This window comes from Acinonyx jubatus, chromosome E3 (genome assembly GCF_027475565.1).
Source record: "Acinonyx jubatus isolate Ajub_Pintada_27869175 chromosome E3, VMU_Ajub_asm_v1.0, whole genome shotgun sequence".
In the NCBI taxonomy this organism is placed as follows: domain Eukaryota; kingdom Metazoa; phylum Chordata; class Mammalia; order Carnivora; family Felidae; genus Acinonyx; species Acinonyx jubatus.
In genome coordinates, this window is record NC_069398.1 from 13,857,324 (window position 1) to 13,872,996 (window position 15,673).

A 15,673-nucleotide genomic window follows, 5' to 3' on the forward strand; every position below is an offset into this window, starting at 1 on the left:
GTCTCAAAAATAAATAAACGTTAAAAAAAAATGTTGATTTATTTATTTGGGGGTGGGGACAGGCACAGAGGGAGAGAGAGAATCCCAAGCAGGCTCTTCACTGTCAGCGCAGAGCCTGATGCGAGGCTCGATCCCACAAACTGTGAGATCTTGACCTGAGTCTAAATCAAAAGTCAGAGGCTTCAGCAACTGACCCACCCAGGCACCACCCACACACACACTACTTATTGTGATTACTGGCCACCTCATTTTTTTATGTAACCTGCTTGGCTCCTGTTGGCATTTGACTGTGGGACCCCTGCGATAAATAGCAACTTTAAGGAGTAACTGACATCTGCTCTATCGGTTGAACTAGAAGCCAGTTTGGTTGACTTAGGGCAGGGGCAGCGTTGGTGCTGCTGAATATCTGCATTAGAATGACAGACCCAAAGAGTCCAGGCACAGTGGGCAGAGCCTTCCACAGTTAGGGGAGACCATGCAGGGGACCACACACACCGTCTGGTGTGGCAGTCACTTTTTAAAAACCTTAGTTTTCTTCATTGAAGTATAACCTACACACAGAAAAAGCAATGCACACACAGCATAAATATGCAACATGACGAACTGTCACAGATGGAACACAACTGTACGACCAACACCCGGCTCAAGAAGGAGAACATCACCAGTACCCCCCTCCAAGTCGGCCTTTCTGTCCCCTCTCAGTCACTAATACCCCGCCCTTCCTGCCCTTTCTCCACCAATGGTAACTACTGTCCTGACTTCTAACAGCATAGTCTGGTTTCTCCTGTGTCTGAATATGACATATATGCAAACATACAGTATATACTGTATGACCTCTTTGCTCAGCATTAGGTTCAAGGTCATATGTGTGGTTGCATGCATTCATAAGGGGTTCTTGATCATTGTTGATAGTATTCCCATGGATGAATATACCACAATTTATTTATGTGTTCTGATGATAGGCATGCGGTAGCTTCCAGTTTGGAGTAATTACAAGTGGTTCTGCTGTTGAACATTCTAGCACACGTCCCTCATGAACTAAATAAGTAAATACACACACCTGTATTTATATGTACATGTTTTCCTTTTGCTGGCTGTTTCTGTTGAAAGTGGAATTGCTGGGTCAATCTGGGTCTTATACCTAAGACCAGTTTTAGCAGACTGAAGTGACTTTCATAGTAATTGCACCAATTTTTACTCCCGCCAGCAGGGTACGAGAGCCCACATCCTCCTCCACAATTGGTAATGTGTATCTTTCATTTAAGCCATACTGGTGGCTGTATAATGGTAACTCACTGTGGTTTTAATGGATATTTTCCTGGTAACTAATGATAGCACATTTTTAAATGTTTTCGGACCATTCAGATACTCTCTTTTGTGAAGTGACTTTTTCTATTGCCTTGTTGTTCTCTATTAGGTTGTCTGTCTTTTTTATTATCGATTTGTAGATCCTTGTGTATTCTGACTACAATTCCTTTGTCAGCATCTTTTTTTTTTCCCCAGTGCTGTTTGCCTTCCTGGTGTTATCTGATGAACAGACAAAAGTTTTTATTTTAAATGTAGTCCAATTTATTTATTTGGTTTTTTAAAATTGGGCGGGGGGGACGGTGGTGGTGCTTTTTGTGTTCTGGCAGACCCTTTCAGTTGCCTGTAAATATCCATTCCCTATTTTTCTGATGAAATGATCCCAGGTAAAGAACTTGTCTTCTCAGCCTCCCTTGCAGATAATATGAACAAATGACAGAGCTCTGGCCATTGAGATATAAACATCTGCTGGGATGGGGAGAGTTCTGGGAAGTTTTTGCTTTTCTAATAAAATGAGTCGTCTGTGACCATACCTTCGCTTCCCTCCCTCTTGTGCCTTGAATGAAAACAGGAAGTATGGAGCTGTGGCAGCCATATTGCCACCGTGAGGAAAAGGCCAAGAGAACTGCAATGACATCAGCCCAACATCAATGAGTAACGAAACCAACACTAGTCCCTGCTCTTCTGGACCCCTTGTTATGTGATATAAATCAACCGCTACTTATCACTTTCTGGGACTTGTAGCCACAATTATTCCTAACTGATAATAAAACAGTCCTTTGTCTTCCCCTCTAATCCTTCCCATTACCTCTGCCCAGTTAATCTTTTTAAAATCTGGCTGTGTGGGTGTTCTCCCTCCCATCGGATGCCTTCAGCTCCCTCTCTCTTGGCTTTGAGGAGCCTTCAAAAGCTGACCACAGCCTCTATCTCAAATTCTATCTTCCATTCAGTTCTGATTCACATAATTCACTCCTTCTATTCTCCATTCTCCTTACTCAATCCCACTTTTTCTCCCTCACCTGGAATGCCACGAGCAACATCAATAGAGTGCTAAATTCTATATCCCGTTTATTACTCATGTGGAAATAGAACCAAAGGACATTTTCAGATATGGAAGAACTCAGGTCTTAGAACGCTATGACTCATTCTGGAAAAATTACTTGAGGACACAAAATGTGGCCAACTGGAAGATAAACCAAGATGATGAACAAATGCATGGACAAATGAACATAGAACCAAGTCTAAAGAGAATGAAAGGTAAAGAATTAATAATTATAACTATCAAAAAAAGTACAGTTATTGTTATGAATATTGAAAGAAACATCCTCGTAATAATTATTTAATTTGTATTCAACTGGGAACATCATTTACAAGATATGTCACACAAACTAGACAAAATCATTTATTTCAAAAAAAATTTTTTTTTAACATTTTATTTATTTTTGAGACAGAGAAAGACAGAGCATGAACGGGGGAGGGGCAGAGAGAGAGGGAGACACAGAATCGGAAGCAGGCTCCAGGCTCTGAGCCATCAGCCCAGAGCCCGACGCGGGGCTCGAACTCATGGACTGCGAGATCGTGACCTGGGCCAAAGTCGGACGCTCAACCGACTGAGCCACCCAGGTTCCCCTAGACAAAATCATTTATATGCAAAGAGTTCTTACAAATCAATAAGAAATGCACAAACAAACAAGGATGGTCCAGAAGGAATAAAAATGATGAAAAACTATCCCAAAGATGCTCAACCGTACTAATGAGTAAGTTTAAGTTACGACAATAATTTTGTTCAATTTCACCTATTGAACTGGCAAAGAATAAAACCTGGTAAAACCAGTGTGTGTGAGGATGCAGAGGAATGAGTGGTCTAATGGTCTGTTGGTGGTTCTATAAACAGGCACAACCTTTGTGGAACATTCTAATAAAATGTAAAACAAATGCAAGAAAGAGTGCTCCAGACATCACCCACCCATGCCTACCAAATCAAGCCACATTTTAAAAATGTTCATAGTATGATGACTACAATCCCCAGCTCTCCCAGGTAGCAGAAAGTGCAGTCTTCCCCCACCCCTATCCTGGCTCGCCAAGGAGTGTTTAGAAGCTTCCTCTCCAAGTCCCCTGCCACTTCCATCAGCTCCTCTTGCTGAGAACTGCTGTTACTCAAGACTTCACAGTCCATCTTCAGCCATCTGTTTGGCAGTCGTCACCCCATTTTAATTAGACACAGGCTTAACCTAGCTTTAACCTCCTTTCAAAGCATAATGAAGACAGGCGCCAGGGTGGCTCAGTCGGTTGAGCATCCAACTCTTGATTTTGGCTCAGGAAAGGATCCCAGGGTCATAAGATTGAGCCCTGCGTCAGGCTCTGCGCTGAGCATGGAGGCTGCTTAAGATTCTCTCTCTTTCCTTCTGCCCCTCTCTCCTGCTCATATTCTCTCTCTCTCTCTCTCTCTCTCTCTTTCTCTCTCTCAAAAAAAAAAAAAAGGCATAATGAAGATATTGAACCAAACGTAAAAATGCTTGCAGAAAATCAGAAACACAGCCTGGAAGTTGCCTGCCAAGGCTCTTTCCCATAATTGCTTCTGGGGACTGCAAGCCCAAACCCAACGTGGGGACTTTCTACTTCCAACCAGCCTCCACAGGGTGAGGGCCAGCCCAACCCCCTTCAAACAGACTTCCACTCCTCTCCTTGAATAGGAGATCCTTCTTTCCCTTCCATGCACAGCCCTTCAAATGCTTGATTTTTTTTATGATGATAATGTTTTGTTTTACAATCAGAAAAACATATACATATATGACAAAATTACATAAGAAAAAAAAAACTCTATCCAGAAATTATAGGTGAAGCCAACTAATATATATAGTCAAGATTCTGGTGTCCAGAACGGGCAATTCAGTGAAAGATCACCCCTCCTACAGTACATCATGTTCCTGCCTGGGTGTGCCACGTGTTTAGCTCCCTAAATGTTTGTTGAATGAATAAATTAATGTTGACCCCCCCTCCCCCAATCACTTTATGAGATAAAGTCCAAACTCATTTGAGTGGATTCCAAGTCTTCACATCCTGTCTTTAAAGTCTCACCATTTTAATCTTGCCACACTGCTGTACTCACTAAGCCTTTCTTGGTGCCATCTTCTCTTTCCTTCAAGGCTCAGACAGTCTTACTTCTGCCTGTGAAGTCTGATTAGCCTCAGACATCCCTCCCTACCATGCCTAGAGCCATCCCTCCTTCCTTGAGCCATATACCTGCCTACTCTTTATTTAAAAAAAAAAATTTAACGTTTATTTATTTTTGAGAGACAGAAACACAAAGCGCGGGCAGAGGAGGGTCAGAGAAAGAGAGAGAGGCAGAATCTAAAGCAGGCTCCAGGCTCTGAGATGTCAGCACAGAGCCTGACGTGGGGCTCGAACTCACGAACCATGAGATCATGACCTGAGCCAAAGTTGGACGCTTAACCGACTGCTTCCATTCCTTCCATGCAGTAGTGTTCAACAAATAGTTATTGATTTCTGAATTCATTATACTTTCCTTCTGTTCATTGACTCATCAGCTCTGTCTTAGACTGGGTTCCCCAGAAGGAGATCTGGGGACATGAGACCAGGATTTGTATGTAGGTGATTTATTAGGTTGTGTTCTCCAACCCCTCCTCGAACAGAGGAAATGGGGAGGGGAGGGGAGCCTTGGCTGGGGAGATGAAGGAGGTCAAGCAAGGGGTGTAATCAAGTCAAGTCACACAGAGCTGAAAGATGGCTCAACCCTTCAGGGGAGCTTTGGGGACAGTAGGGGTCATACCTAGAATTGTCACTTGAGGACAAAGGAGCTGGAGTATCCCCACAGCCTCACTGATAGTCTTTGATTAAGGGCCGTCCCCAGGACATGAAACTTTTAGGCATTTCTGGTCCTTTAGAGCATGCAGGACAAGCAGGTTCTGGCAGCCTCAGGGGTAGCCCTTCAACACAGAGATGAAGGTACTGGCTGTTGGGACTAAAAACCCATAGGAACATATAGTGCACAAAAACATCAAATAATCAGAAGGGTGTGGACAGCTGACCACATCCACACATTCTGTCAACAGACGTTTAGGGAACACCTATTTACACTCTAGACACCACATGGAAATTAGTGAGGCAAAGCCTGAGCCCTCAGGGGTCCAGTTCTGATGTCTTCAAGGAGCAACTGTTAGGCATGATTCAGTCCTGTCCAGGCTCTGGAGAAGTGTGAGTGCAGATGCGGGCAGGAGCCCAGGGAGGAAGTGGACAAGCTACCCCGTAATTCCTGGGCACGACCTAGGATCATAAAGCATAAGTAAGGGGGAAGAGGGTATTCCCAGCAAAAGAACATGTGCAAAGCAGAGAAGTAAAAAGTACACGTTTGTTTAGAAATGGGGAGTAGTTTGCGGTGGCTGGAACACAAGGTATGGGAGAAAGGGAGCTCTCTGGAAACTGAGGTTGTTAAAGAGAGCCAAGCTGAGAGGGAAGACTTTTTCCACCTTGCTAGGTCAACGGTAAGATTGTAAGATGGCTGGCTATGGTTAGAGAGATGTTTTAGGAAGAGGGGTGAGTGTATAACAACTGGACACTGGGGGTTCTAACAGACTAGCATCCATGACCCCAAGCAGGGGATTCCATTTCGTGATTGATCCAGGACCAGCTGCACATGACCAGGCAGGCAAATGAGTCGGTTCTGGATCTGCACATTGGGACAAGAGGGGATTGGAGCCACGGACACACAGGAAAGAGCCAGAATATGAAGACACAGAGAAGGGTTTCTGAGGACATCAGCACCTAGTCTAGCAGGACACGTAAATATGTGTATTTTCTGTTAATATGAATACTGGTTCGTTTCAGTAAATTCTCTTTTTCTGACACAAGCCAGTCTGGGTCAAGTCTTTGTCACATTAAGAGTCCCTACTGGGGCGCCTGGGTGGCTCAATCGGTTCAGTGTCCGACTTTGGCCCAGGTCACGATCTCACCATCTGTGAGTTGAAGCCCCATGTCAGGCTCTGTGCCAACAGCTCAAAGCGGAGCCTGCTTCAGATTCTGTGTCTCCCTTTCTCTCTGCCCCTTCCCCACTCATGGTCTGTCTGTCTCTCTCTCTCTCTCAAAAATAAAATAAAAACATAAACAAAAAAATTGTTTTAATAAAAAAAAAGAGTCCCTACTAATACAAAGTGTATGTTTTATTTTTTTAAATTTTTTTTTCAACGTTTATTTATTTTTGGGACAGAGAGAGACAGAGCATGAACAGGGGAGGGGCAGAGAGAGGGAGACACAGAATCAGAAACAGGCTCCAGGCTCTGAGCCATCAGCCCAGAGCCTGACGTGGGGCTCGAACTCACGGACCGCGAGATCATGACCTGGCAGAAGTCGGACGCTTAACCGACTGCGCCACCCAGGCGCCCCACAAAGTGTATGTTTTAAAACCAAAATAAGAACAAAAACCCTTTCAGATACACAATCAAAAGAACTTCGTAATAGAGAAAAAAAACAAACCCTACCATCTATGTTGAACTTAAAAAAGGTCTCAACCTCAGGGCACCTGGGTGGCTCAGTCAGTTAAACATCCGCCTTCGGCTCAGGTCATGATCTCACGGTTCATGAGTTTGAGCACTGCATCGGGCTCTGTGCAGCCTGGAGCCTGCCTCAGATTCTGTGTCTCCCTCTCTCCCTGCCCTTCCCCTGCTCACTCTCTCTCTCTCAAAAATAAATAAACATTTTTTTTTAAAAAAAGGTCTCAACCTCATAACATAAAACTCTGAAAAATATTGTCCAGTTTGGACCAGGTTGAAAGGAATACCACACACAACCCATCTGCCCCACTCCTGAGCTCCACATAAACTGAAATGATGCCCAAAGGGCCTATCCCTTGCTTGTTGAGGAGAGAGGGGATGCTCAGAGAGGCTTTGGGAAGGACAGGAAACACCCCCATTTGATATCTGTTCCCTGTGACATTCATCAGAGGTGTTTGGATTAGAAGAGGAAGTCCCCACAACACTGTTTCATGTCCCCTACAGAGTATCTCCCTGAAGGAGGGCAGAACAACACCCTGCTGACTTTGGGTCCTGACTCAGCCTGTAGGGCCCTAGTTGGTTCCCAGGTTTCATGTGGCACAGATGGTCTTTTCTAAGTACAGGGGACTTTGCCATCCAAACGCCCATGAAGCCATCTACGGCTTTGGAGAATGTCGCCAAGGTGGTATTCAGAGGAAGCCGCCTCGCCTTAAATGCTTTTATTGATAAACAAGCAATTCTAAAATTAGTGAGCTGGGCATTCAACTCAAGAAATCAAGGAAAGTAGGGGTGCCTGGGTGACTCAGTCAGTTGGGCACCTGACTCTTGATTTCAGCTCAAGTCATGATCCTCATGGTTTGTGGGATGGAGCCCCACATTGGGCTCTGTGCTGACAGCTTGGAGCTTGCTCGGGATTCTCTCTCTCTCCTTCTGTCTCTGCCCCTTCCCTGCACACACTCTCTCTTATTGTAAATAAGTAAATAAACATAAAAAAAAGAAAAAAAATTAGTGAAAGTAAAACAAAACAAATCAAAAGAAAGCAGAGGGAGAAAATGAACAAAATTACAAACAGGAGTTGGGAAAAAGAAAGGAAACAGAACAGAAGTGGTAAAACCAAGCACTGCTTATTTGAAAGGACCAGTCAATAAAATGATGTGAGTGAGCATGTGTGTGTGTGTGTGTGTGTGTGTGTGGTCACAAACTCCTTTTTTTCTGACCCACTTTTAAAAATCCTGTCTTTATGGGGGCAGCTGGGTGGCTCAGTCAGTTAAGCATCGACTTCGGATCAGGTCATGATCTTGCAGTTCGGGGGTTCATGTCCCACGTCGGGCTCTGTGCTGGCAGCTCAGAGCCTGGAGCCTGCTTTGGATTCTGTGTCTCCCTCTCTCTCTGTCCCTTCCCTGCTCATGCTCTGTCTCTCTCTCAAAACTAAATAAACATTTTGGAAAAAAAATTCTGTCTTTATGTATTTTACACCTAGCTCCTTCCTCTCCCCGCTACATTCTAGTAATGTGATAGCTAATGTCATTATTATAACCAATCCTATAGTGCAACATCGAATGAAAGTAAGGGATGGGGACAGGGGGTGATGATGTGGGACTGGAGCGAAGGCTGAGCTGGCAGTGCGGGAGGGTGCACTGGAGCCCCTGGAGGCAGCAGTGATCCTTAAAGACGGTGCAAGATTAAAATCCCCTTCCTCGGGAACCCTCTTGCACTGTTGGTGGGAATGCAAATTGGTGCAGCCACTCTGGAAAACAGGGTGGAGGTTCCTCAAAAAATTAAAAATAGACCTACCCTATGACCTAGCAATAGCACTGCTAGGAATTGACCCAAGGGATACAGGAGTACGGATGCATAGGGGCACTTGTACCCCAATGTTCATAGCAGCACTCTCAACAATAGCCAAATGATGGAAAGAGCCTAAATGTCCATCAAGTGATGAATGGATAAAGAAATTGTGGTTTATATACACAATGGAGTACTACGTGGCAATGAGAAAGAATGAAATATGGCCCTTTGTAGCAACGTGGATGGAACTGGAGAGTGTGATGCTAAGTGAAATAAGCCATAGAGAGAAAGACAGATACCATATGGTTTCACTCTTATGTGGATCCTGAGAAACTTAACAGAAACCCATGGGGGAGGGGAAGGAAAAAAAAAAGAGGTTAGAGTGGGAGAGAGCCAAAGCATAAGAGACTCTTAAAAACTGAGAACAAACTGAGGGTTGATGGGGGGTGGGTGATGGGTATTGAGGAGGGCACCTTTTGGGATGAGCACTGGGTGTTGTATGGAAACCAATTTGACAATAAATTTCATATATTGAAAAAAAAAAGCAAAAATAAAATAAAATAAAATAAAATAAAATAAAATAAAATAAAATTCCCTTCCTGCCTCTTAGGGATATTTCATGAGATGGGAAGAAAGGTTGGAATGGCTTTCCAAATGACTTGTGCCTGCCACAGTATGCTTCTGGAATGTGAAGCTGCTCCGAGATCAGCTACGTGAGCCTCCAGACATATTCAGATTACAGTGAAGGCAAGCCAAAAATGAAGAAAATACAAAGGCAGCTTTTGGAAAGAGAAAAAGGAATGGGAGCCATGATAGAGAGGAAATTAACACAATTTTTTCTTTAAAAGTCACTTATTTGGGGCACCTGGGAGGCTCCAGTTGGTTAAGCGTCCGACTCTTGGTTTTCAGTCAGGTCGTGATCTCACAGTTCATGAGTTCAAGCCCCACATAGGGGTCTGCACTAACAGCTCGGAGTCTGCTTGGGATTCTCTCTCTCTCCCTCTCTCTCTGTGCCCCTCCCCCACTTGCGCTATCTCTGTCTCTCTCAAAATAAATAAATAAATAAAGTTTAAAATATAAATAAATAAAAAATAAAAAGTCACGGGGCACCTGGGTGGCTCAGTCAGTTAAGCATCTGACTTCACCTCAGGTCATGATCTCACGGTTCGTGAGTTTGAGCCCTGCATTGGGTAAACATGAACCCCACTTCGGGTGAGCCCTGCTTGTCTCTCTCTCTCTCTCTCTCTCCCTCTTTTTCTCTGCCCCTTGCTCACTTGTGCCCTCTCGAAAAAAAATTAAAAATAAAAAATCACTTATTTTATGCCATTAATTTGAAAACAGTGATGAAAAAGGTGGAAATCTATTAGAGCTACAAAATACCTCAATTAATTTGGAAAGAATGGATATCTTTTCCATAGCTGAGTCTTCACATCCAGAAACGTGTCTTATCATGCATTAAAGTCTTTCTTCAGCTCTGTCTGTGTAGTTTTCTAGTTTTCTTCAAAAGGGTCTTGCACTGTTTTTAAGTTTGTTCCTAGAACATCTCTGAGTTTTCTAGTCTGGATAATGGAATGGCTGAAGGAGTCACTCACAATAGCAACGGAAACCACAGAAGACCTAGGAATTAGTATCTAGAATAGTCAAGACACTGAAGAAACAATATAATGGGAGCAATGTTGATGGACAGGCAACTTGCCAAGCAGACACAAGATCAGACATCAAAATCCACTTAAAACTGTGGTACAGCAGCCCTGTGAGGGACAGCCATCCAATGGGACACCCTCAGCAACAGTGGGGGACGCACTGCTGAAAACCATGACAACTTAAATCGATCTCAAAGTCAGTATGCTGAGTGATTAAAGCCAATCTCCAGATATTACTAACTGTATGATTCCCTGTATACGACATTCTGCAAAAGACTAAACTATGTTGATGAAGAATGCATTGGTGGCCACTTAGTGAGTGGGAGGGAAAGACTATAGAGGGGTGGTCCCAGAGAGTTTTCCAGGGTGAAGAAAGTGTTTTCATTTGTGGTGATGGTCACACGAATCTATCTATCTATATATATACATATGCACAAATATATACAGACACATATAGACACACACATATATATGTTAAAATTCATAGAACTGTACACCCAAAAAGGGAAATTTTACTTATATGATAATTAAAAAAATTTTTTTAATGTTTATTTATTTTTGAGAGGGAGAGATCGAGCATGAGTTGGGGAGGGGCAGAGAGGTAGACATAGAATCTGAAGCAGGCTCCAAGCTCTGAGATACCAGCTCAGAGCCCAATGCGGGACTTGAACCCACGAACTGTGAGATCATGACCTGAGTTGAAGTCGGATGCTTAACCCACTGAGCCACCCAGGCACCCGTACTTATGTGATAATTTTTACAATAAAATAAGCAAAGCAGTACAATGGGTAGTGCAGTTCTAAACAAAGAGATGAGTCAACCCAGAACCAGTCCAAATCTATAAGGCTGTTAAAGCATAAAACAAGCCCTAGTTTCTAGGAGATGGTTTGCACAATGTGAAGACACTTAATATGACTGAACAGTACACTTCAGAATGATTAAGATGACAGATGTGTTAAATGTATTTTGCCACAATTTTTTAAAAAATTAGTCTTAGAGTGAGAAGTGTTGAAGTCAGGAGATAGGTATTTGGGGGATCATTCTACCATTATACTACCTTTTTAAAATTTGAGATCTTCCATCATAAACTTTTTTTCTTTAAAAGCATGGCTTTTCAGGGGTGCCTGGGTGGCTCAGTCAGTTAAGCGTCTGATTTTTTTTTTTTAATTTTTTTTTCAATGTTTATTTATTTTTGAGACAGAGAGAGACAAAGCATGAACGGGGGAGGGTCAGAGAGAGAGAGGGAGACACAGAATCTGAAACAGGCTCCAGGCTCTGAGTTGTCAGCACAGAGCCCGACGCGGGGCTGGAACTCACGGACCGCAAGATCATGACCTGAGCCGAAGTCAGCCGCTTAACCGACTGAGCCACCCAGGGGCCCCTAAGCGTCTGACTTTTGATTTTGGCTCAGGTCATGACCCCACGGTTCATGGGATTGAGCCCCACATGGGGCTCTACACTGACAGTGCACAGAACCTGGTTGGGATTCTCTCTCTCTGCTTCTCCCCTGCTTACACTCTCTCTTTCTCTCAAAATAAATAAATGAACATTTTAAAAAAATATTTTATTTTTTAAACATTCATTCATTTTTGAGAGTGAGAGAGACACAGCACGAGTGGAGGAGGGGCAGAGAGAGTGGGAGACACCGAATCAGAAGCAGGCTCCAGATTCTGAGCTGTCAGCACAGAGCCTCACACGGGGCTTGAACTCACAGACCGTGAGATCATGACCTGAGCTGGAGTCGGATGCTTAACCAACTGAGCCACCCAGGGGCCCCAATAAATGAACAGTTTTTTTAAAAAGAAAAATAAAAAGAATAAAAACATGGCTTTTCAGATCCATGGTGACATGCTAACAAAAGCATGAGACATTGACTTTTTGTTTAGGAAAAATAAGATCTCACCTCAAATATTTTATTTTATTTTACATTTTATTTTATTTTACTTTATTTTATTTTGTTTTTATTTGAGAGAGAGAGAGAGCACAAGCAGTAGAGGGGCAGAGCGAGAAAGAGAGAATCTCAAGCAGACTCCACTCTCAGTTCAGAGCCTGATGAGGGGCTCAAACCCACAATCCTGGGATTATGACCTGAGCCGAAATCAAGAGTCAGATGCTCGGCTAACTGAGCCACCCAGAAATCCCTCACCTCAAATATTTTAAAAGATTGGTTAGCTTTAAAATTTGTACGTAAGAAAAACAAAACATGGAACACCCCAAGGACACTGGAAGAAGGCAGTCTTGTAATCTGGGAGCGAAGAAGGGCTTGCAAAGCCCAGAAGGAAACCCAGAAAACATAAAAGAAGGGAAAAAAAAGCCATGGATTTGGTGACATAAAAATTCAAACTTGCATATGGTTAAAATACCATCAACAACATAACATTATTAAAAGCTCAGCTGTAAACTGGGAAAAAACTACTTGTCCCAGATTCCCCAATTAAGGAATGTGCCTGGTCCCTAAAGTCCTCTGAGTTTGCTTCCTGTGGCATAAATCTTCCTTTCAAGTCTTTATCTTTGCTTTTCAAGCTTCTAATTTGAGAGATAGGAGCTCATGCTGATTAGGGATGAAAACCCCCCACACGTAGCACATGGATGACAAAGAGAGACTCCCCTGCTGCCTGTTAATGAAACCAGGTGTGGACCCTTAAGGAGTAAAGCGCATATACTGGGACTCTCCCTCTGAATGTCCCCAGCCTCAGTTTCTCCATCTGTACATGGGGATGATGATGGAACCTCCCCAGCAGAGTGTTCAGCCTGGTGCCCGGCAGCACATTAAGAACTAGAGAAATGTTAGCTATGCATTTTGATGGATGATGGGTTTATGGATGATGGCGGTGGTCTGAGTGGGAATTTATCTTCCTCTGGGTAGATTTCTGTGATTCCTAAGCACTAGTCAATGACCAGGTATTACTATTATAATCAAGAAAGCATTGCTTACATTTGTCTTTTTTTTATTTTTTTAAGAGGTGACTCAGAGATGAATCGAATCTCTGGAAGAGTGTTCAAAGAAGGAAATATCAGGATGCTTCAACTAGTTTGTAGTCTTTGAGAGTGTGGTTCTGTCGCTAGACTGCTTATCCCAAGTACATGCAAGGGTGACTAGGATACAGAACCCACCATAGGTCTCCTCTATGAGGTGGTTGGAGTCAGATGGGCAGGATGCCTAATGCAGCACAAGATAATGAATGTCAGGACACAGATAATACAGAAAGTTATGGTGGGTGCTAATTCTGACCTGAGTAGCTAGGGAAGGTCATCTGGAGGTGACATTTGAACTGAATCTTGAAGAGTGAGGAGGTGTTCCCAAGTGGGGGGGGGGGCGGGGAGTGAGGATCCCAGAAGAGGGAACAGCATATGAAAATTTAAATGCACACAAGTGCAAGAATGGTATGGCCAAGCTGGGGTGAAGCAAGGCATCCAAATGGATTCTTGCAGGAGTGGGGGAGCCAATGAGTTTGGAATGGTGGGCTGAGGGTCATGAGGGTCTTAAAGGGGTTCTGACTCACCCTAAGGTGAAACAAAGCAGGGGATTTAGTGGAGACTTTTTGTTCATTCAATTTCACAAATATTTATTGAACACATCGTGTATTAGTATTCCTTTTCCTAAGTTATGTGTTGTTCCTGTAACAAATTACCACAAATTTGGTGGCTTAAAACAATACAGATTTATCATTTTACAGTTCTGGATGTCAGAAGTCTGATATAGGTTTCACCAAGCTAATGCCAAGGTGTGGGCAGGGCTGTGTTCATTCTGGAGGTGGAGAGGAGAATCCATTTCCTTGTCTTTCCAGCTTCTAGAGGCTGCCTGAATCTCTTGGTTCATGCCTTCTTCCATGTTCAAAGCCAGCCATGTCCAGTAGAATTTTTCTAATAAAGCGATCTCCCTGGTTCTGACTCTTCAGTTTCCCTCAACTGACTGGCAATCTTAATTCCATCCTCAACCTTAATTCCCCCTTGCCACATAACATAACATAATCACAGGTCCCAGGGATTAAGACATGAACTCTTTGAAAGCCATATTCTGTCTACAGACTGATCATAGTACAACATGGGAGAGGACTACCCAAAGACATGAATACTGGGAGGTGTGAATCATAAGGGGACTTCTACACACACCTCCTTACATTTCCAGCTTGAGCCCCTTGGTTGGAGGTGATATAAGAAACACTACAGCCCTCAGACCAGATGCCAATGGAAATTAAAGACCAGTTTGGTTTTCTAGTCATTTGTATGGTCTGCTCATAAGACTCTCTGTTCCTATACTCTTGTTTGCGAGCTAGGCCAAGGTCCCATGCAGAGGAAGATTTTCGTGGCACAAGACACGGGGTGGGGGGGGGGGAGGTTCCAGTTTCCTGCAACTATGTCACCACTGTCTGGTGTTTTCTCATTATGCCTGCCATCTTAAAACCAAGGACAACTGGGGACACCTGGGTGCCTCAGTCGGTTGAGCACTTGACTTCAGCTCAGGTCATGATCTCGCAGTTCATGAGTCCGAGCCTGACATTGGGTTCACTGCCATCAGCACCAAAGCTGTTGACACAGAGCCTGCTTCGGATTCTCTGTCCCCCCCCCCGCCCCTCCCCGCCTGCACGGTCACTCTCTCAAAAATAAGCAAACATTAAAAAGCAAAACCAAACCAAGGACACCTGGGAAAGTCCCAATGTGACATTGCTCTTCCCATCTCATCCCCTCCCCCCCAGAGAGTGGGTAAATCCATCCTTTGTTCTGCACAGTGGACAAAACAAAATAGGACACAGAAACCAGGTGGTTTTCAAGGAACATCCAATGTTTGGGACAATGAAGGTGAGAGGGTTAAGGGTACCTGTTTCAAGGTGGCAGGATCTGGGTGTCTGATTTCTCATCCTCAAGCCACTGCTGGTCTCATTACGGGATGTGCCCTCACGCTGAGGGACCAGAGGAATGTTTGCCACGTTACCCTCCATTTACGCTGGCTTCCAGCTGTATTTTCAACAGGAGGTTTCTGGTTGTGCAATAAGCATCTTAGGATGTGGAAACAGCTCAAGCAGCAGGTAAGGTCAGCTTAAGGTCATTTTCATAACCAAACTGGTTGCAGGCAACTTCTGGGCTGTTTGCTCCATACTGGAGCCCCAGCTATCAAAATAAGTAAAGAAACAAATAAAAGTTTTTAAATTAAAAAACAAAAACAAAAACTAGAGCAAGGTTGGCTTTGATACACTCCTTTACCCTACTGCCAATAACCCAGATCCGTAACCAAGACCTGTTGCTTTAGTTGCCTAAATGGCCCCACCATCTGTCTTCTCTCCATTGTCCCTGTTACCACCTACCCCCAGATGCCACCATCCAACCGGGACTCCGGCAAGATCCTCCCAGCCAGTGGCTCAGCATCCTCTCTGCCCCTTTCCAACTCCCATTGTTTTCACGGCAGCCTAAAGATCTTTTGAAAGCACAAAG

The 15,673-nt window shown here is 43.8% G+C and overlaps 1 long non-coding RNA gene across 2 annotated transcripts in view; it reads right to left on the reverse strand.

Moving 5' to 3' along the window:
- Positions 1-15,673, reverse strand: part of LOC113594800 (uncharacterized) — a 94,314-nt gene that overhangs the window by 47,222 nt on the left and 31,419 nt on the right. For both annotated transcript variants that reach the window (XR_003415233.2, XR_008294523.1), the window contains one exon: positions 15,063-15,352. This is a non-coding gene — a long non-coding RNA (uncharacterized LOC113594800). The remainder of the gene's footprint in view (positions 1-15,062; positions 15,353-15,673) is intronic.